Genomic DNA, 23,663 nt, shown 5'->3' with positions numbered 1-23,663 from the left:
TTGTGTGTTGCAGCACAATCGTGGGTCAGCAGAGTGAACAGCATTGGACTGAGCACGCAACCCTGGGGAGCCCCCATGCTCAGTGTGATGGTGTTGGAGATGCTGCTCCTGATCCAGACTGACTGAGATCTCCCAGTCAGGAAGTCTAGGATCCAGTTGCAGAGGGAGGTGTTCAGGCCCAGTAGGCTCAGCTTTCCAATCAGTTTCTGAGGGATGATTGTGTTGAATGCTGAACTAAAGTCTATGAACAGCATCCGAACGTATGTGTCCTTTTTGTTCAGGTGGAGGGTGGTGGCAATGGTGTCATCTGTTGAGCGGTTGAGACGGTACACAAACTGCAGGGGGTCCAGTGAGGGGGGGTAGCAGGGTCTTGATATGCCTCATGATGAGCCTCTCGAAACACTTCATGATGATGGATGTAAGTGCAACGGGACGGTAGTCATTTAGGCAGGACACTGAAGACTTCTTCAGCACGGGGATGATGGTAGCAGCCTTGAAGCACGTTGGAATGGTGGCGCTGCTCAGGGAGATGTTGAAGATATCAGTGAGAACATCTGCTAGCTGGTCTGCACATCCTCTGAGCACTCTACCAGGGATGTTGTCTGGCCCAGCAGCCTTCCGTGGGTTGACCCTGCACAGGGTTCTTCTCATGTCGGCCATGGAGAGACACAGCACCTGGTCATTTGTAAGAGGGGTGGACTTCTTCGCCGCCACGTCATTTTCCGCCTCAAGCCAGGCGTAGAAATTACTCAGCGCATCTGGGAAGGAGGCGTCACCTGCACAGACAGGTGATGTTGTCTTGTAATTGGTGATGTCCTGGATACCCTTCCACATGCGCCACGTGTCACCGCTGTCCTGGAAGTAACTGTGGATTAGCTGGGCATGTGCATGCTTTGCCCCTCTGATGGCTCGGGACAGTTTGGCCCTTGCTGTTGTTCGAGCTGACTTGTTGCCTGATCTGGAGTCGCGGGACCTCAGCAGCGCACGTACCTCTGCGGTCATCCATGGCTTCTAGTTGGCACGTATAGTGATTGTCTTGGACAGAGTAACATCATCAATGCACTTGCTGATGTAGCTGGTCACTGATGCTGTGTACTCCTCTAAGTTGGTAGAGTCGCCATCGGTTACAGCCTCCCTGAACATGTGCCATTTAGCGTTAGTTAGTCAAATGTTTGTCTTAGTATATAGTATATATTTTACCTTTCTATGCATATAGAACACTTGTTTCAGCGCCAGGCTCTGGAACGTGCTGGATTGATGTGGAGGATCAAAAACGCGAAACCCCAAAACCCAATAATTAAACCAATGCGTTGTTTAGTAATAATTGTAGCTTTCATCAGGGCAGAGCCTTTCTCACTTTATTCTTTAAAATTGCTTCGATCATTGATCATCGCAGCCTAAGGCTTTTACAATGAACGATGGCGTTTCACCTCTTTCCGATCGCTTTATAATTTCCACTTTATTTTCAATCGTGATCGTGATTATTTTCGTGAACAGAAACTCTGCGGATTCAGAGCTCCACCGCCCCGGTCCTCTGGTTAGGTAAGGCCTGGGGTTCCACTGGGACCCAAGGTCCACCGCATTGAGACAGGTTGAATAAGGGACTCGAGTATCTGCGTTTTTTGGTATCCGCGAGGAGTCTCAGAACCAGATGAGGGCTGACTGTAAACACTTGCCAAGAGAGAGAATATTCCAAAGGTCCATCATTCTGATTCCTGGGAGGGAAAGATAGTGACTCAAAAGCTTAGGCATACTGGAGCTTGCACTCAGCAGAGTTTACAGGAATAACCAGTGCTCCTGGCTCCAATGTACAAAATTCTTACTGGGCTTGATGGAGTAGGCAGATAATCCTCGATGGGCGTATTTAGGAGGAGTCACAACCTCAAAACAAAAGAGGAGAGAAGTTTCTTCATTCAGTGTAGTGAAGATATGCAATATTTCACTGTTGGGTATGTAGACCTAATCTGTGTAATACATTCAAGGCAGAGTTTGATAGATTTTTAAATATCAAGGGAATGAAGGATGTGGGACTGCTGCAAGAAAGAAGAACATAGAGAAAGCATATTCAGTCATGATCCTGTTGACAGGAGGAAGGCTGACGACCTGTCAGCTTGCATTTGTTAGGCGTAGAAATGCAAGCTAACAGTCCTCATAGTTCAGTGAGTCACCAGACAGCAGGAAGTACTAGAGTTAAGAATAAACAATATCTGTGAAGCATCTTATCGCATCTCTCCACAACATTGGCAAGCACTACTTTTAATTGAGGCAGATGATGCAAGAATCATGGTGGCATCTTGCATGGCAGCTTGAGAGAGGAAAAAAAAATGGGGAGGGGAAGGGCAATGGATTCTGTTTAATTGGGACAATTCGAACCAGTACATTTTGGTCCAATTAAACCGCTGCTGCCGCAATTAGCCAGATTTTGATTTTCTTGGAAGAAGTTAAAAAAGGTATATTAAAAAAAAAGACAAACTAATTAACAATTTATGTATTTATATAAAATAAAGAACAAATTTAAACACTACCAATACTACCGCAGTACTATAAAACTTTTTTTATGTTCTTAATAATTATCAACAGAGGAGTTCATTCTGTGTATGCAGGCATGTTATTTAGATTGACTGTAAATGAACAAAATTAGTGCAGATAATGGACTGCCTTCAAACAATGCTTCAGATGATTACATACTCCAAATTTTCATTTTCATTCTAACATTCAAGGTAATTGTTGCATTTTCACTCCCAGCTGTCTCTGGCATCTCCAAGTCTGAATGCCTGAAACTGCAGTGAGAAAAACAGTTCTGAATTGTCTTACTGCACATTTCTCTCTAACTCTCAGTGACAAAAATCACTGCTTTTTGAACACAAGCACATACAAGTGACATTATTTTAGAACTGTTCACTTGAAGCACGGTGTAGTGTCTAACGGCCACACAAGTGCACGTGACTGATGCTAGCTGGAACCAGTTCAACAACCGTCTCCTGCGCCAATTAAGCAGGATAGTATCCCAAATAAACAAAAGGTATCCCAGCAGTTCTCTCGATTAGTTTTTGTTCTTTAAGAGTTGTCCCAAATAGAGGTCGTGGCAATTAACCAACAGGCTGATTAATCAGAATCCACCATATTTTCCATTGAGTAGTCTCCACTGTGATGTAGCAAATGCAAAAGTCCACATCCAAATGCTAGACACACTATTTTCCAACTTGATAGATGCTTTTTTTTAAAACTCCTACTTATTAGGAAACATCCCTCCCATTCTCCACATTGCCCAGTCTCCCACTGAGCAGAAAAGCAACTAGATAGAATGAATGGAACACAGCAGTGACAAATGCAAAACAACTGTTTCCATAACAGAATGTTTCTTTCATTTAAGGCCATCTGTGGACATTTCAAAGCAACTTTTCGTGACTGCAACATTCTAACAGCAGCATCTGAAGCTCAGCATTTATCCAGCAGAAGCCTCTCTTAGTCGACTTGGGTCAAAAATTATGAATCATCTGTGAACTACAGTAATCCTACTGGAATGTGCTTCGAATTGATAGAAGTCTTCTCCTCCCCTCCATTCATAATTATTACATGAGACTATAATAATGAAAGCAGCTGCAAACACCGTTAAAACAAGGAGGTCACTAACTTATATTCAAAACTCCATTGACACAAGGGATATAAAAAATATACCAACAAATGAAAGCATAAACACTCACAATAAAAACTGCTGAAAAGAATGTTTCTTGTTTTCCCCAGAGTTCTTGCCTCCACCCTAACAGCTTCATCTCTTCTTTCAGCAGGACATTTTCAGTATCCACGCAGATAGCGTGGTACATTTTTCTGAATTGAAGGCTGAACAGCCTGCACCCAGATGCCACAGTGCTACTTGAAATGGAGTACAAATTTCATGTTGTGCCCTCAGCCAATATTTATTCTTGAACTCACATCATTGAGAAGAATTATCTGCTGACACATCTCAGTGCTGCTGCTGCCGGAACTTCTTCACCAGGCAAACATACTTCCAGCAATTTCAATATTACTGGACTTGCACTTCATTGGTTTTGATACTTTGGCGAGGTCCTGTGCTGTGCTTCAATCATTCAGGCTTCAAATCGGCCACCATCAGCCCAGTACCAAAGAACTCTTACACTTTCAAAAATAAACAACTACAGGCAGAACCCGAATTACGAACATCCAACTTACAAACAACTCGCACTTACGACCAAAGGGAGGAGAACGTCGTCTGCCATTTTAAGTCGGATCACAATGCCGTCCGCCATTTTAAGTCATTGCCATTAACACTGTGTTGAGTGTGTAACTTTGATTTGGCTTAAATATTTCTTAGCAAGATTCGCCCTGAATCCCCGTCTTTTCCAGTGAGCACCACCCCCATTTGTCCCATTTAACCTGTCTCAGTGCAGGTGGACTTTAGGACCCTGGGGAGCAGAGGACCTGCCCGCCTGCGGCTGCTGCTGAATTTGGAGTTTTTGGTTCCACTGACGGAAAACGATTGCGATTGAAAAGAGGTGAAATGCCATCGGTCATTGGAAAAGCTTTAGGCTACAGTCGGTCAACGATCGGAACAATTTTAAAGGATAAAGGATAAAGTGAGAATAATGGAGCATGTGAAAGGCCCTGCCCTGATGAAAACTACAATTATTACTAAGCAACACAGTGGTTTAATTATTGAAATAGATGCAATTATTGTGTTTTATATGCATAGAAAGGAAAAATATATACTATATACTAAGACAAACATTTGAATAACTGACGCTAAATACTACCGATGTACCTGTTCTGCCTTACGTACAAATGTGACTTAAAAACGGACCCAGGAATGGAACTCGTTCATAACCCGGGGACTGCCTGTACTTTCCAGTGCCCCTGACAGCAAATTTCATGAAGTGCTTTGAACAGCTGGTAACGGGACAAATCAAAAACTCCATTCCTTGCACAGTAGTCCTTACCGACAGGACCACTCTACAACAGTTGCCATATTATCTGTCATTCACCTGGCCCTGAGACCTTAAAAAAGCAAAGGTACTTAAGCCAGAATGCTTTTTCTGAATTTCAATTTGGCATTCAACACCGTTGTCCCGCAGACCTTGGTGAACAAACCCCTACTCCTCAGTCTAACTACAGCACTGTGCGACTGGGTGTTGGGACTTCCTAACTAACAGACTTCTGACAATCGGGTCAAGATGCACAACTGCTCTTGCCTCCCCATCATTCTCAACATGGGTGCCTCCCAGGGATGTGTGCTGAGCCCACTTACATACACCATACTCACACACGAACTGCATGGCCAATCAACCGTGTGATCACATTGTCAAGTTCGCCAAAGACAAAAGTGCTGGGGGCTCATCACTAACAATGATGAGTCCACCTATAAAGAGGAGGTGGAAGAGTTTGAGGCCTGGTGCCAGGCAAATAACCTCTTGCTCAACGTCAACAACACAAAGGAGATGGTTATTGGCTTCAGGAGAATTTGCACCACTCACACACCTCTTTATATTAGCAGCATAGCAGTGGAAACTCTGCACAGTTTCACAGTGGACACTGCACTATGGCAGACAGGAAGGCCCAACAATGGGTAGTCAAAACTCCCGTCAAGGACGTACATACAGTAAGGTGCCAGAAAGAGGCTAGTAACATCATGAAGGATCCTACCCATTCTGCTCATGGACTGTTTGTTCCATCCCATCAGAGAGAAGGCTACATAGCATCCACAACGGGACCACCAGACACAAAAACAGTTACTTCCCACAAGCAGCAAGTCTGATCAACACTTCTCACACCTCCACATCTTCCAACCACCATTTCCTGTCAGTCATTTCATGTACAGACGCTCCTGAGCCTAGCATCACTTTGTGGACATACAGTCAATATATATAAGCGACCTTATATATTTATAGGTTTTTATTAATGTGTTCTTTACCTTATTGATTTTTTGCTTGAAGTAACAATCATTTTGTTCTCCTTTATACTTGTATACTAGAAATGACAATCTTGAATCTTAGAAAGCACTAGTTCTTTTTCCTGCTGCCTCCATAAACCGAGAGCCCTATTTCTCAGCTGAACAGTACAGAGGCATTTTAGCGTCGAAGTTCAAAGCTCCCTGATAGTCCCAAAAGTGGCAAGGTGGCAGATGGCATAGTTATCTTTATTAGTCGAGGCATTGAGTTCAAGAGCCATTAAGTTATATTACATTTTTATAAAACTCTCATTAGGCAGCATCTGAATTATTACATTCAATTCTGTGACTCACTTGAAGAAGAATGTGGAGACCTTAGAGAGGGTATAGAAGAGGTTTATCAGGACTCTGCCTGGATTACAGAGAATGTACTATAATGAGAGATTGAGCTTTTTTTTGGAGCAGTGGAGGGTGAAGGGACACCTGACAGGATGTCATAAAAGCACGGATATCATAGACAGCTGATATCTTTATGACTGGATTGAAATATCTTATACTAAAGGGCATATATACAGAAATGTTTTGAGCAGTAATATCACGAAGGATCACACGCAACCTGCTTCTCCCACTCCCAGAGAAGAGGCTACACAACATGCACCCAGGAACAATAGATAGGGAAACAATGAAGTCCCTCAAGTCATCTCCAAACATTAACCCATCCCACCAACACTACCTACACATAACCTAGCATCACTTTATGTATGTACTGTCTATGTGCATGACAGTTACGGAACAGTATGTTTATAGGATTGCTTTTATATTTATCTTGAAGGTTTTTTTTGTATTTCTGTGTTCTTTATACTTATTGTGTTTTTGTACTACATCAGATCCTTTACACTAGTGAACTGAAGAATAACGATAAATAATCTTGAATCTTGAATGCACTTCACGTGGGAGGAGGGTAGGATTTCAAAACAGGTTGTGCAGGGCAAGTTGATTTATTTTTTTCTAAACAAAGAGCGCACAGGTGCCAGAAAAGTGCCAAGGTGGGGGTGAAAGCAAATTCAGAAGAGGTGTTTACGAGGTTCTGAGATACCAACCATAGGCAATCAAAAGAAATTAGTTTAACGAAACATTATTTGCTTAGTTAGTCTGACATGGTGTGCCAAGGGTCTGCTACTGTATTGTATAGGAGACCCTGACACGTTACAGTAGCATCGTAGTGAACAACTAAACCAGACACCAGCCCGGATCGTGATGTGACAGCAGAAGTTCAAATCCTACAATAGTAGCCAGAAAATTTAGTACTCAGTTGACGGGGACAACAGAGTTACCCAACTCTAATAAACTCCAATCTGTGGCAACACACACAAAATGCTGGAGGAACTCAGCAGGCCAGGCAGCAACTAGGAAAAGAGTAAACGGTCAACGTTTCCAGCCGAGACCCTTCAGCAGGATGGAAAGAAAGATGAGAAGTCTGAGCTATAAGCTGAGGTGAGGGGAGAAAGAAATACAAGGTGGCAGGTGACAGGTGACATTTTCGCAGACTCTGGGCATTTTGTGTGCGTTGCTGTGGATTCTCATATTTCTGAAACTCCAATCCATGTTCATTCAAATCCAATAAAGGGCCTTCAGTGTACTGACAGCCGGACTTTTAATCAACTCCAGCCCTACAACAGAGGCATTAAAATCACAGACAGCGTATGGGATCAGACTCTTTATCCCACCAAGTCCTCACCAACTACATCAATCTCACTCTCTGTACATTCTAGCAACAGAACCCGATAGATTCTACTACTTACTACACACCAGGAGCAACTTGCTTTGGGATGCAGGAGGAAATCGAAACACCCAGAGGAAAGCCACAGAGACTGCAGACTACACACAGAAGACAGAGGTCAGGATTGTACCTAGATTTCTGGCCCTGTGAGACAGTGGCTCTTCCAGCTGTACTGAAGTGTGGCCTATACCACGCTCTGAGATGTATTTGCAGATCACTCATTTCAAGGGCCAAAGCCAAATGGTCTGCTTCTGCTGACCTTAGCAGCAACGTCTCCTTTGTTAACCAAGCAGAAGAAACTGAAGGCTGCAAGGAATCACTGCTGCACAGGTTCCGATGCCACCAGGAGTGCACAAATATAGACTAGCCATCAGGAGCAGAATCAGAATTCAAGTTTATTTACACTAACAAATGTTGTGAAATTTATTGTTTTGTAGTAGCAGTAAAGTGCAATATATAAAAGTTACTCTAGATGATTAAGTAGTGGAAAATGAGAAGCTATTCTTAAAACACTGAGTGTGCATCTTCAGGCTCCTGAATCTGCGTAATGAGCGAGGGCATGTCCTGGATGACAAGGCTCCTTAATGACGAATGCCACCTTCTTGAGGTATCACCATTTGAAGATGTTCTCAATGATGGGAAGGCTAGTGTCCATCATGGAACTGGCCTCTGCAGCTTTTTCCAATCCTGTGCATTGGTGCCCCACAGCAGATGGTGATGCAACCAGTTAGAATACTCTCAACAGTACATACATAGAAACTTGCTGGTCTTTGGAGATATACCGAATGTCAAGGTTTCAAAGTATATTTATTATCAATGTTATACAGTTTCCAACCCTGAGATTCGTCTTCCCACAGGCATCTACAAACCAACAGCATAGAACCCATTTAAAGAAAAATTCTACACAAGGACCAAACATCCAACGCCTGAAAAAAAAGAAAAAAATTGTGCAAAAAACAAGCAGCGAGCAAATAACACACTTACATTAAACAACAAACTGCAGAGTCCCTGAAGGAGAGTCCACATCCACAAGCCGCCAAGGACAGTCCAGAAGCTGATGGCCTCAAGCCAGAGTCACGGAGTCAGTCAGTTCGCTCCTCAAGCTCTTAATGAAATCTAGTCACAGGAATGCCTTCTTTGTAATTACATCAATAGCATGGTACAAGGATCGATATTCAGAGATGTTGAAAGAATGTGAAGCTGCTCATCCTTTCCACTGCTGACCCCTCCGTGAGGATAGATGTGTATTCCCTCGACTTACCCTTCCTGAAGTCCACAATCAATTCCTTGGTCCTACTGACGTTGGTCGTTGTTGTTGCAATAGCACTCGACCAGCCAACCTCACTCCTATACGTCTCCTAGTTGCCATTTGAGATTGCGCCAACACAGCTGTGTCATTGATGAATTTATAGATTGAAGCTCTTTATTCCAGTTGCTCAGATTTACTGCAGCCTGTTTACCAAGAGCTAGTTATCTCACACTCAACAATCCAGTTCTGGTTATCTCATTATTAATCTAGGTAATACATTTGTCCCGCCGTGCCACTCAGTAGCCACTTAGTCTAAATGCCCGAACAAGCTTTTGAGAACTCATCCTTGAATCAGCAGCAATACTTTAAATACAGCCGTGGCAACTCCTTGACCTGTTGGCATGGCTCCCTCTTCCAGCACAGGATTAATCAATCTTTCTCCATGCTGAGTTCTGGCAGAGAAATGCAGGACTTATTCACATGCTGGCAAGAATCCAATCTCAGCCACACTTGTGGAAAGAAAACAAAGCCTCACAGAGATGGTCCTGCAAGTATTGCATACTTTATTGACAAACACAGGTTGGCAATGTCTACTAGCATCTTGCTCTGTCACAGGTACTTTTTCCAAACCAAGGCCCCATCTACATTCCCAATTGGGGAAGAAAAGACACACTGTAGCATTTGCAATATGCTGGGAAATGTAACCCACTCAACCACCATTAAAACAACCTGTTCACCACCAGTTTGTGTTTCATGCAAATTTGCTGTTTGTTCATAACAGTCTTCAAAAGGCATTCACAAGGTCCTGCAGACTTTCAGACAATCTCAGGACTTGGAAAGTAACAACTGAAGTCCAAGTTCCTGTACCATCCTTCACACACAAAAAAAGTAATTTAAACCTCCCCTGTCAAACCCACCCCACCCCCCGGCTCATTTAGAAAATCTCAGAGACCTTTATGGCAACAAAGCTTTTTTGACAAATAGTCACTGGTATGATTGGGACCGCCCCTCAATTATTAACAATGGTTTTTGCCAGTTTCCTTGACTTCAGGAACTGACCGAGTATGCATCAAGAGGGATTCACACCAAGAAACAATTAATGCAAAATAAAAGAACTGTAGTTTGTTCTTGTGTGCTTGCTTTACATACCAAGGAATGTCAGAACCATTTCCTGGTGTCCATCTTTGTTACTTTCCAATTGGTAACCTAATTGAACCAAGCAATCTATTTGGCCAAGAACCACCCACGACTAACATGACAAACCAGTTTTCAAAATCCCATTGCTTCCTCAAGAAAGGCACTCAGGTAATCTGAGTGACACGTGGCAAATCCAACAACACACCTGAACATAAGCATGTTGTGTGGGAGGTCAAAACAAAAATGTCAGCAATTCACTAGCCATGTTTCCTTTAGAAACTATTGTTCTCACCTGAAGATCATACATTTACAGGCAAGTCTAAATGGGAATGCAGAAAATGAATCTTTAGTGACACGCTGCACTTCATAGTTGTATGTGCTTGGATGCTTTCCATGTGATTTTCTCCAGTCCCACTAGAAGTTCTCGAATTGCCTGTCATTGATGACCTGTTTGATTTGTGGACCAATAAAATTGCCCTCCTTAATCTTGGCATCATTTTTCCAACTTGAATTATAAAAAATATATTTGATTTCAAAATAATGGTGCGTAATAGGGAAATTTCATAGTGATTTTCATAATCCAAAACCAAAAATCCATAAGATACACCCAGAAGTATTCAGGAAGCAATATCTTTGTAGGCCAGTGTAATCGGATACAAACCAACAGAAACTAGTCCTGCACATTTACCTAGCACAAACTTGCAAGATCATTTAATTTGTTTTGTAATTTTCCTTGAACATTGAAAGACCTGATTTTTTTTTCCAGAATTCTGTAATAAAAAGATTGAACTACTGCGATATAAAAATAATTCTCAGCGGTTACTATCACAACCTCAGGGTACCCCAAAGTATTCCACACAGTCATTACTTAGTGTAACCATTGATGTAATTTAGCTGGCACAGAGGACAACAACAGAGGACAACCTGTTCTGGTGGAACCTCAAACCGCGGTATTACATCAACCCTAACAGGCAGCAGGGGCCTCAGTCTAATGCAGGGGTTCCCAACCTTTGTCATGTCATGGACCCCTACCATTAACAAAGGAGTCCATGGACCCCAGGTTGCGAACATTCGGTCTAATGTCAAACGAGGGAACTTTCATTAGTTGTATACTTCTTCAGAACCACTAGTGCATTAGCCTAGGTAGGTGCTTGGGTATTGGAGCTAAGAAAGAAGAAATACTGTTCACCAAATTATGGCCAAAATGTAACCACAAGAATTTGATGCACTCTGGTACAGGGCCCTCTTTCAAAAGTCCAGAATTATCAGGCACTTTAATTCAGACAGAGTTGCTTTATACGCACAGGAAAACGACTAATGTACATTCTTCCTTCCAAAGGTGACAGCAGTACGGACAATTAGTCTATGAAGCAAATGGAAACTTGTGGTCATCTTATTTCCATATGCACTTGGGAAAAGATATATGTGTCACTCAAAGTTATGTCTTTCCAAAAAAAAAGGGAAGGAAAACTGGCTTTGGTGCCAATTGGCACTTACTTTGGGAGCAATTATTGAAAGTAAGAAATTTAGCATCTGGCACAGTCACCTCTTTGTAGCATTAGCTGGAAATTTCCACTTTCAATATAACCCTTTGGTAATGAAAGAAACACCCACCAAATTAACAATATGGATCATTTTGACAGTTCATTTTGCACTGGCTGAACAAAGAACACAGGAATGAAAGCTTTCATAAACAGAAAATCAAAAATTTACAACATTTCATTCAAAAGATTAGGAAAAATGAAAACCATACAAAAATAATTTGCCCAAGACTTGTATGACAAATATAATTCTGGTGGTTAATCGATAGAATAGAAAATAAAGATTCACCTCTACTTTAGTAAGCATGGAGTACCTTCCTTGGTAGTATCTCCAAATAATGAATCTATACAGATCATTTATTCAATAAATAAATAAATCTAAATCTCAACTTGAAAGGGATGATATATTGAATTGGCCGTGGGATATTGAACAGGAAGAGAAAACAAATGTGAATGGAAAGTCAAATTAAAACGACAAACTACTGGAGGAACTTCGCATACAAATCACAAGTATAGAGGCAAAGGAATGGTTGACATTTCTGGTCAAAACTGAGAGCGCAGAGAAAATGCTGGCATACAGATGTGAGAGGGAGGGACGAGGTAAAGGTAGGCAATATATGGAACCAAAAAAGGGAGGGTGCCAGGGGAGGAAGGGATACAAAATATGAACAAAGTTCAATAAAGGCCTGATGTTGATTTGTAGGCTACCAAGTGGACAACGAGGTATTACACCTGTTTACTTTTGGCCTCCTCTAAATCAGCGAGACCAAGCAATTACAAAGCACCTATGGTCCACTCATAATGAAGGCCTTGATTTCCAGCTACATATTTTTTTCAACACTCCTTCCCATTTCCACAGACTTGTCTGTCTTTGGTCTTTTCCCCTGCCACAGTGAGGCCAAACACAAATGAGTAAAATAACCTCATATGCTGCTTAGGTAGCCGACAACTCAATGCTATAAAGATTGTATTTTCCAGTTTAAGGTAACCTGGTCCATCTTGTTCTCTCTCTTCCTTTGTTCACTTTCTCCTATCCCTTTCTCAGCCCTTCGTTCCCACTCATTGATTCCACCACCATCGGTACCTATCAGCCTCTGTCTCAGGAACATCAACCATCTCTTTGCCTCCACCAATGTCACCCTGCCATTTTGGACGCAGCAATACAGCCTGATTACTTCACTATTTTCTGCAATGGCAGGACAGCTAAGTCTTTTAAAGGCAAAGGAGGTGGAGAATGCTTTATGACCAATTCATCACAGTGCATAAGCTGGTGCACAGTTCTGCTTATCTGACCTGGAACACCTGGTGGTCAAGTGCTGTCCATTTTATCTGCCAAGGTAGTTTTCTGCCATCATCCTGATAGTGGGGTACATTCTACTTCAGACCAATGTCGAGCAAACACTGGAGGAACTGAGAAACAATCAGCACTCAAGAAACAGCGCACCGTGATGATTATCCTATCATTGTGAGGGTTTGCAACCAGGTTAGCTTGAAGAAATCTCTGAACGGTTACCACCAAAGTATCACTTGTGGAATCAGAGGAGCCAACACACTTGACCACTGTTATACCTCCATCAAGAACGCTTACTGTGCCATCCCATGCCCGCACTTTGGAAAGCCTGATCATCTGGTTGTACTTCTACTCCCAGTGTATAGGCTGACACTAAAGACCACAGCACCAGTGGTGAGGACCAAGATATGGTCGAGGGAGGAGGAAGAGCACTTCCTTTGTGTCTGTGGGCCGGACAACATCCAGAGATTGATCTTTGAGTCTGAATGAATACATCAGTTGTCACCGACTACATCACCCCATGTGGATGAGTGTGTGCCTTCAAGAACATATTGGACTTACCCAAACCAAGAGCCATGCATGAACCATGGCTGCTGAGGGCTACATTCAAGATTGGTGATTAGAACTATATAAGAAGTCCAAGTATGACCTACAGAAGGCAATTTTAAGGGTGTTAGAACAACTCTGTTTAAAGTTAGAGAAAGAATCGGATGCACGTCAACTATGGCAGGGTTTGCAGACAATTAATTCCTACAAAGCAAAACACCATGAGTGGCAGAGATGCTTCACTCACAGATGAGCTCAATGTCTTTTATGCATGCTTTGAAGGGGAGAATAAAACCACACCAATGCAAATCCCAGCAGTTTCTGATGATCTCTGTCTTGGAGTCCGACGTGAGAATGTCTTTAAGAGAGTGAACCCTCCCAAGGCATTAGGCCTTGATGGTGTACTTGGTAGGCTCTGAAAATCAGTGCCAACCAACTGGCAAGAATGGTCAAGGATAACCATACCACTGCCCAATAACAGGGTGAGCTGCCTCAACTATTCCCCAGTGATACTCACATCTACTATGATGAAGTGCTTTGGGAGGTTGGTCATGGCTGCAATCAATTCCTACCCAAGCAAGGATCTGGACACGCTGCAATTTGCCTGTCGCCACAACAGGCCCACAACTGATGCAAACTCATTGACTCTCACTCAACCTTGGATCACCTAGACCAGAGGTCGGCAACCTGCGGCTCCAGAGCCACATGCGGCTCTTTGATCTCTGTGATGCGGCTCCCCGTGGTTTGTTAGCTTTTGAAATGTAATTCGAAATTTGAAGATTATGGTGATCTTGTACAATATGAAAACTTTGCGGAGACACCGTTTCCTGGCACATCCGAACCGGCTCACAATTAGCCACCGTTCCGACTAAGGGAGATAGCCTACGGGGGTTTGTGAGTACGTGTCTTTTGGAGCATCCGCGCCCACGGGGACGGGTTGAGGGAGGCTTTAAAGCAAGGCTGTTTAGTTCGAATAAAGTTACCTTTGACTGCAGTCTTTATTTTAGCGCTGCGTGTAGCGCTACACCGCTACAACGTGTTTTTTATCGCTATTAATATACATCACAACTGCCAATGCCTGACACCCGCCAGTGCGCGCTTTCTTTTAATTCTTCGATCCAAGGTAGGCTACCTATGTAGTAACCTTCAACCCAACGTCTTTTTTTCGGAGTTCAAAATGTTTTTGTTGCATGCAGAAATGTAATTTCGTTTTCTCTGCAGGAGTTCATCAATTTCAAAAATGCAACACATTATAGTTTGTTTATACATAGCATAAAGGCAAAAAAAAAAACCCGTTGTATGCAGTGTTATTTCATTTTGTGGCTCCCAGTGTTTTCTTTTCTGTGGGAAATGGGTCCATATTGGCTCTTTTAGTGGTAAATGTTGCCGACCCCTGACCTAGACAATAGCAATAGCTAATTTAGGCTGCTGTATATTGACTACAGCTCAGGGATCAGCACAATCATACTCGCAGTTCTAATCAGAAAGCACCAAAACCTGGGTCTCTGTACCTCTGTCTGCAAATGGATCTTTGACTTCCTCACTCTGAGACCACAGTCATATCTCCTCCTCACTAACAATCAACACTGGCACACCTCAAGCATGCGTGTGTTGTCAACTGCTCTATTCTCTCTATACCCACGACTCTGTGGCCAAGCACAGCTCAAATGCTAACTGTACATTTGCCAAGGACACAACTATTGTTGGCAGAAGTTCAGATGGTGTAAAGGAGGCATACAGGGGCGAGATAGATCAGCTAGTTGAGTGGTGTTGCAGAACAACATTGCACTCAATGTCAGTAAGACCAAGGAATTGAATGTGGATTTCAGGACAGGGCAGTCAAGGGAACACACACCAGTCTTTACTGAGGGATCAGCAGTGAAACGAGGGAGAAGTTTCATGTTCCTGAGTGTCAACATCTCTGAGGATCAATCCTGGGCCCATCATATTGATGCAATTACAAAGAAGGGTCAACAGCAGCTGTATTTCATTAGGAGTTTGAGGAGAATTGGTATGTCACCAAAGACTCTCACAAATTTCTAGATATACATACTGTGGAGAGCAGTCTAACTGGTTGTATCACTGTCTAGTATAGAGATGCCACTGCACAGGGGAAAAGCTGCAGAAAACAGCAAACAGCCAGCTCCGTCACAGGCACTAGCCTCCCCATCATCAAAAACATCTTCAAAAGGAGATGCCTCACAAAGATGGCATACATCATTAAATACCCCATCACCCAGAACATGCCCTCTTCTCATTGCTACAATCAAGATGGTGGTTCAGAAGCCTGAAGACACATAACGCTTCAGGAACAGTTTCTTTCCCTCTGCCATCAGATTTCTGAATCGACATTGAACACTACCTCAGTATTTTTTCTTCTCTTTTTGTACTACTTATTTAATATAACTTTTTATACGTACTTATTGTAACTTATAGCTTTTAATGAATTGCAATGTACTACTGCTGCAAAATAACATTTTGCAACACATGCCGGTGATATTAAACCTGATTCTGACTTTACGTGCTGAGTTCTTCCAGCAGTTTAATTTTTTTGCTTCAGGTTCTCGCATCTGCTTTCTCTGGTGTCTCCATATGGCTTGAATACCTTTCACAAAAGCAAAGCAGAACTGATTATTAAAAAAAAGATTATTAAGAAGCAAAAATTATGGCCCGAGGTGTGGACAAAACAAGTAATAATAGAACAGAAGTAGATTAAATGTAATGCCTAATGTTATTTTTATCAACTGCAGATGAATTAGAAATTGGGCACTGTAAACAATAGGCCAATCTGATGCCCGCTGTCTTACATCAACTCTCTCACAGATCCCTACCTTGTATAAACAACTTTTCTTCAGGAAAAAGAATGAGAGGTACAGGTAACAGAAACCAATAGGATTATAAAACAAATATAAAATAGAACATATTATAGATTACTAGGCAAATATAGACAATACTCTCGGAAAGGAAAGATTAATTTCAGATTTTCGTCAATCAGTTATAGCACTGAGGATCAACACCTCCACATATTTAAAATCTTGCAAAGGCCATGTACCTTGTTCTAATTATGTATAGGATATGTTCTTTGTAATTATGTTTTAGTGACCTCAAATTACTTCAGTAACTCTTCCCATTCAAATTTTTATGTCACCATTCATACTCTCAAAAGGGAAGTTCCATTTGTGTGATGACAAATGACAAACGTAACTTCTTTGAATAATCAAATAGCAGAACGTAGGAGATTTAATTTATAAGCCGGTAAGAGTAAAAACAATGAAACTTAAAAACAGACATCAAGAGCAGTTGATACCTTTTAACCTGGAGGTGGTAGGAAGGTGAGGAAATTGCAAGGTGAAGACCAAAATATCAATAAAGCACCATTCATATAGGAACAGCTTCTATTCCCTTACGTTGGGAAACAACCATTTTGCTTCAATATTAAGAAAGAATAAGAGAAAAAAAACCAGGAAATTAAATGAGCTTTAGCATGAACTTTCAGAAAGCAAATCTATTCCTACAAACCAAGAATGACAGCATATTAAAACATAGGTCAAAATCAACGGTATGGACCTGGTGGTCTTATGACTGTGCATGGACTCTCCCTGCATCTATTAGCAGTGTCTACATATTTAAGCAAATGGAGACTTTAAATTGGATTTGTAAGGTTACACTGAATTCACCAAGACAACTTTATAACGATATCACCAGCATGGTTAATGAGGGTGCATCCATGGAGAGAATATTAATATGAACTTTCAGAAAATAAATCTATTCTCAGAAACTATGAATGAAAGTGTTTTAAAATAGAGGTCTAACTCACTGGCATGGAAGTTGTGATGAAGCACAAGAGCATGAAGCATTAAAGAATGCACACTCCAGTTGGCTGTACATACTACACTAAATTGGAACCAACAGTATTTCACATGACTCAGATGAAGAAATAGAATACAGCCTATCCGGGTTTGCTGGCAAAGCTGTTTCAAACATGGATTTAGAGCAATTGGGAGCAGAAAGTGGCAAAGACATTAATAGGTTCCAGTGTAATAGTGAAGACTGTACTTCTAAAGTATTTTAACCTCCTTACATGCTGAAAGGTCTTGAGTTTGTAAAATAAATGCAATGGGTGAAGCAGGCCATGCGAGATTCCTCCGAAAAGATCGGGGCTTTCAATAAAAAAAAGGAACTACATACAATGCTGAAAGTTTGGGGAACTACAGGCCATGAAAAACTATAAGAAAGAATGGAAGAGCAGGAGCAGAGGGGTTTGGGGAACAAAATATATAATGTTGTTGGTGAGAACCCAATAGGATAACAAAACAATGCTTTTTTAAACCAGATATGCTGGAGATAGAGATGGAAGGTATGTAACACATAAAAAGTTTTAGTTTGATGCTCTCTAGGACACTGGACCTCAGGAAGAATATGTTGGCAGCCATGATACCTGAGATGAAAAGATTTAAATAATGAATTATGATAAGCCAGCTTTCCGCTTCCTTTTACAATTAAATTACTAACTGCAACCTGCCCAGGTTTGCCAATAGAAAGACAGCTGGGTAAGTGACCTGCAACACACCTACAAAGGAATAGGAGCGGGTTGTGAGGAGGCAAATGGGGTACCATGTGAATAAAGGTGAGTTTACTCACATTGGTAGAAAGGAAAACAAAACAATATTTGAAATGACAAACTATTAAATACCTGTGTAGGGAGAAATCTCAGTGTGATGGTTCACAGAGATACAGCAAGCAATAAGGTCTTTATTGCAAAGGGTTTGGAGTACGAGTGTTGCCATCGTGGCCTAGAACATCAGCAAGTATAGAGATGAAGGATTATGCCAGCTCTGGTCTTCAAGGGAAGGTTGACTTCTCTTGAAGACAGTGTGACAGGGTCACAGGACGGACTGGATAACCTCTCCCATGGCCATGCTTCTTATGGTCAATCAGAGATCGAAATGGCAGCCATTACAGGATTTGATTAAGACACACACTGCTGGAGGAACTCAGTAGGTCAGGCGGCATATATGAAGGGGAATAAACAGTTCATGTTTCTGCCCGAGACCCTTCATCAGTCCTTATGTATAGTCTTGAACCAAATCTTTGAATAATTAGGGTTAATTAGAATTAGGGCTAAGTTGTTCAAGGATATTATCAAATAACATAAAGATCCTAACAGAGGAGCACAATGAATAGAAGCAGTGGGGTGCCTTGGCCACTGGAGTTTGTCCAAAAATTCAATATAACTACAGCTGATTTGTCAAAGGCCCAAATGCCTCCTCTGTGAGTTTCCCCAGGCATCTCAATTCCTTGATCAAAAACATTGAGATGGGGTCTAATAAATTTGTAAAAACTGAGTTAGAAATATTTTTGTTAGCTAAGTGTGTTGAGGATTATTCAAGCAACAGAGCAAAATGGAGTTATGATACCACTGAGCTATGGTCAAGGGCAGACCAGACTCGAGGGGCTGAATGGCCAACTAATGTCACTAACCCCAGGTTTACTCATGAGCCAGATCTGCAGTGTGATTTTTGTGGAATCATTGCTCCCCTGTGGTGTAGAGAAGGATCACAGTTATTCACTAACAATGAGTAAGATGTACCGTAACAAACAATAGTTACACGATCTGAAGAGAAAACAGATACCAGAGTAAAGCAGTTTTAACAAAACAGTGTTATGACTCTAAACAGGACAGAAAATAACCAAAGAAATAGCATGAACAAAACACATGGAGCAAAAGCAATTTTCTGCTATGTTGTCCTTATGTTAACTCTGCATTTTGAAGGCATTGTGGATCATTTCCCAGATTCTGTGAAATGAGACAATGCAGAGTTTAGCAGTCATGCAAACACATCCTCATGCCATTAAGTATACGAGACACAGTAGTCTTGCCTGCCAAGCTACCACAACAAGATGCTGCACCCATATTGGGTGCCAGGACTGAATGTGCGCTGGACCTTTCCCTCTGGAAGCAGGACGATCAATACCTCATATAGGTGCAGAGCTGATCCCTACCCAACCTTTCTACTTGCAGCTGCAAAAGGAGGAGCAAAAGAGCAGGTTCAGGCTGCCATGGATCCCCCTCCCATTCGTACAGTAAACAATATTTGAAGTTTGAGGCAGGCATAGGACACAACAGAAACAGTGTCAATCTGTTAGCACTGAAGTTAGCGCAATACTATTAAAACACCAGCAACCCAAGTTCACTTCCACCACCGTCTGTAGGAATTTGCACATCATTCCCGTGGCTGTGTACGTTTCCTCCAGATGCTCCAGTCATGGTTTGTAGGTTAATTGGTTACATGGGTATAATTGGATGGTGTGGGATCATTGGGCAGAAGAGCTTGTTATCATGCTGTATCTCTAAAAATATTTAAATAGAAATAGAAAACAAAGTGTCTAAAGCACCCCAGATCAGGGATTCTCAACCTGGGGTCCACAGACTCCTACTGGTCCATGGCGTTAAAAGGTTGGGAAACGCTGCCCTAGATAGACACGGTTTAGTTCTTTTTCTATAAGCTTTCTGCTATAAGAATCCAAAAGACTTTACCAGAGACTAAGAGCTGATTCCTTACATGCTCCCGAAGGTTGGGTTATCCATTATAATCGTTATGGTGAGAGGTTGGGTTGGACTGATCCTCCAGAATGGGGATGAGAGGCAGGTCCTCCAGAATGGGGTTAGAACAGGGAGATGATGCAGCCAGCTAGAATGCTCTTCAGGATAACCTGCAGAAATTTGCAAGTGTGTTTTGTGACATACTAAATCTCCTCAAACTCATAATGAAATATAACCACAGTCATGCCTTCTTCAGAGCTGCATCGACTGATCTGTTTAGTCCAGGAGAGATCCTCAGGGATACTGACACCCAGAACTTGACATTGCTCACTTTCATTTCTGATCTCTCTCAGGATTGTTGTGTGTTCCCTTGTCCTACCCTTTCTAAACTCCACAATTAGTTCTTTGGTCTTACTGACGTTGACTGCGAGGATGTTGCTGCAACAACACTCAACCAGCTGATATATCTCGCTCCTGTACGCCCTCTTGCCACCAGCTAAAATTCTGCCAATAATAGTTGGATCGTCAGCAAATTTATAGAAGAGGAATCTGTGGTGAGCAGACAAAAGACAGAGATGGATTTTTCCGAAAAACCAGGCCATGTGCAACTATCTCAATGAACTCCTCCTACAGTGCAAATTGACAAGGATCTGTGATGCTTGTTGCCATGGCAGCAATGACAAGCCCTGGCATTTCAAATGGAAGAACACGTTTCAGCACATAGGGGGATAAGCAGAAAGGAAGGCAAAGCTGACGAGCTGGTATCCCAGCACAGGCTGACAGGACTGATTGCGGAATGGGAAAACAGGAAGAAAATAGTAGGGTACACCCACATTGTCAGTCACTATCCAGGAATGAATCGAGAATTCCGGGCTTGTCTAGTAAGAAAATAAAATCAGATGTTTTCATTCATTTTTAAATTATGCATAATGTTAACAATTTTTACTACTACAAGCTTGCAGGAATTGAACAGTTAAGGTGTTCTTCAGAACATAATTAAAGATCAAAATGAAAAATGCTGCATGCAAGTTCTAAAACGTTAGCCCTGAACTAAGCATTCTAAAGCCTCAACCATAAAAGTGAAGATCATAGGCAGCATGCTGGATCAGGAGTCAACAAGTCACTGCGGGTTCTGAACAGCAGAAAAGCCAACATTATGGCTATTAAAAAGGTTAGACTAATAGAGGGCTCTTAAGCAGATAAGGGAACCAGCAACAAGAGCCAACAGAAAAGCCAGGTGTGTGGCCATCTCTCCATCACACATCAAGGACTCCAGGTTTATAGTGTCAGATTAGTAAACAAATTAACATTTGCCAAACAATTCTGTATCTATAAAGCGAGTAGGATTTTTTCCCCTACATGCATAACTGAAAACAACTGATTTTAACCTCAAAAATTCTAAAGATCCCCACACTCAGGAAAACAAAATATACTTTAACTACCTTCCGCAATTTCCAAAGAGATTTTAAGCAGAAACCATAAATCAACCCACAAACACATTGGCATGATGTATAAACGTTTAATTAATGATGGAGATGCCGCACAAGCAACAAAGTGGATATTGTTAAATTGTCACAAAAATACAACTATGTATTAATAGGGGACCATTGTAAATACAACTGGGTGTGGGGGGAGAGACTGAGCTTGGCAACAGCGTGCTTTCTGTAACTCAGTAGTTTTCCCAAATCAGGACGTTTCCTGTCGGCGAACAATTGCAGGTGAGGAGTGCAATCCGTCGTGTCAGTTAAATTATTAACAGTTGCTGAATAATCAGCAAAACAGTTTCAAACATCACAGAAAAAAACTTGCAGGCGCATCTGATGCATTGGTTATATTTACCCACACAATACATGGGAAAGATGATGTCATATATCTGGCCAGAACTTGCAATGAGCAAGGCACACATCACCCAGTCACCAACTGAATTTGTTAGAACCCCCCCCCCCCTCACTCACTCCCTCAGGCGTAGAGTAATTCTCATAAAGACCTATAGTTACACATTCAACTGTGACTCACTCATCAATTCTTACAGTAGTTCGTGTTTCTCAGAATGAAGATGGGGTTTCCCAACATCCTGGCATAAAATTGAGTAGAAATATGAAACGAGGGTATTGGAAATAATACGTTTTACGAATATTTACGCGTGAATTTACCAATTTGCTCCCCCCCCCAAAAAAAAACCTCTGTAGATGTTCACTCGAGTTGGGTGCACCTCTCTTTCCATAGCTTTTGGTCCAAGCCCCTGTAGTTTTCTGACTGTACATTCATTTTGCCAAGATTCTCACCAACTACAGGGCAATCGACTCCCAGGGGCCTGCGAAGGACTGACCCACAGGAAACAATTCCATATATTTTTTTAAAAATCATATTCTCCCACATAAACTCAGTCTGAAAACGTTCTGACCTGTGCATTAACAGTTAAAATCAAAGATTTATCTCAGCACACTTCCGAAGCTGGGCTAATGCTGCGTGCAAATAAGTCATTAAACGGGATTTTTTCCCCCGTTTTGGAGCAAATAAACCATTTTCTCCTTTTTTCTTGCTCCAACAGGAAACAGTTTTATTAAACAAAAAAAATCACTGCAATTTAAAATGAATCATTTTGCGTGCTATTCGAAAAGATTTTTTGTCCCGTGTTTTGAAGACGAATCCGAATTAGACTAAGGAAAGACTGGAGAATTCACGAAACCAGCGATAAAGTGTTGCAAATTAATTGTTGCGAATGCAACCAGACATTGAGAAGGAAATCTCAGCGCGAACGCCTTAACTCACCCAGCCCTTCGGCTGCAAAAAGCACACGAGCCACCAGGACAAAGGAGTTTAATATTAAACACACACACACACACACACCAAATAGAAGGAACACTCACCGTTCACTGCTTTTATTCTTTTGCAAGAGGGATCTGGGCAGAGCTGCTGCAGTGTGGCAGAGAGGAGGAGGAGGAGGAGGGGACAGGAAGAGGAAGAGGCAGCAGCTGACTGACTGGGTGTGGGTACAGGTCTGGGTGCCGTGAGCTGTCCCGACTCCCGGGCTGTGTGTCTCTCTCTCGCTGGCTCTGAGCCTGGCTCACGGCACGGCGGCAGCGCCCGGCGGGCGGCAGACCAGCGCCAAAGCCGAGCAGCCGACAGCACAACCACCAATCACAGCGAGGGCAATGCCGTGCAACCATGGAGACAAAGCTGGAACTTACTGGAGCCCGCAACCAAATTAACATTTGCTCTGCTTTTTTCAAAAAAAAGGAAGGGGGATAATATTCCAACAACTAGCATCACTTCAATTCCACCCCCATATCTTCCTTACAGACAACATGCAGGGCATGTTACATAATTTTTTGATACTGCTAGCTGCCAACAATGTATTTTTTTTAAAAAAGCCGAAGGCTCCGTTTAGTGGAACAGCAGCAGCCAAGATGAAACTCCTGGACTAATTGCAGTACTGTTTCCTCAAGATTCCCTTGATTCTTTAGTGTGGCATTTATTTGATTGAGAAAAATGGTTTGCCATTATAAGTTCCATTTTGGTTGCAGTTATTTGTTCGTATGTACTGTGGCATATACATTATCCAATTGGTTTGCAGAATTCTTTCACCACCATTGGTTTGCGTTACTTGCCTCAGCTTTCCAAACTAACATATATCAAAGAGGCCCAGGACTTTGGAAACATGCTTAATGCT

The 23,663-nt window shown here is 42.0% G+C and overlaps 1 protein-coding gene across 2 annotated transcripts in view; it reads right to left on the bottom strand.

Moving 5' to 3' along the window:
* LOC132402167 (uncharacterized protein C1orf21-like) overlaps positions 1 to 23,125 on the bottom strand; it is a 199,529-nt gene extending 176,404 nt beyond the window's left edge. The window contains exon 1 of one of the 2 annotated variants that reach the window (XM_059984845.1): positions 22,861 to 23,125. The gene's annotated coding sequence lies outside the window, so the exon portion shown is untranslated. Of the gene's footprint in view, positions 1 to 22,762; positions 22,783 to 22,860 lie in introns of those variants that run through there. The other variant, XM_059984846.1, reaches the window with a different exon arrangement.
* Positions 23,126 to 23,663: the final 538 nt, after the last annotated feature.

The sequence above is a fragment of the Hypanus sabinus genome, chromosome 11, assembly GCF_030144855.1.
Source record: "Hypanus sabinus isolate sHypSab1 chromosome 11, sHypSab1.hap1, whole genome shotgun sequence".
NCBI classification, from domain to species: Eukaryota; Metazoa; Chordata; class Chondrichthyes; order Myliobatiformes; family Dasyatidae; genus Hypanus; species Hypanus sabinus.
This window is presented reverse-complemented; position numbering and strand designations above follow the sequence as displayed.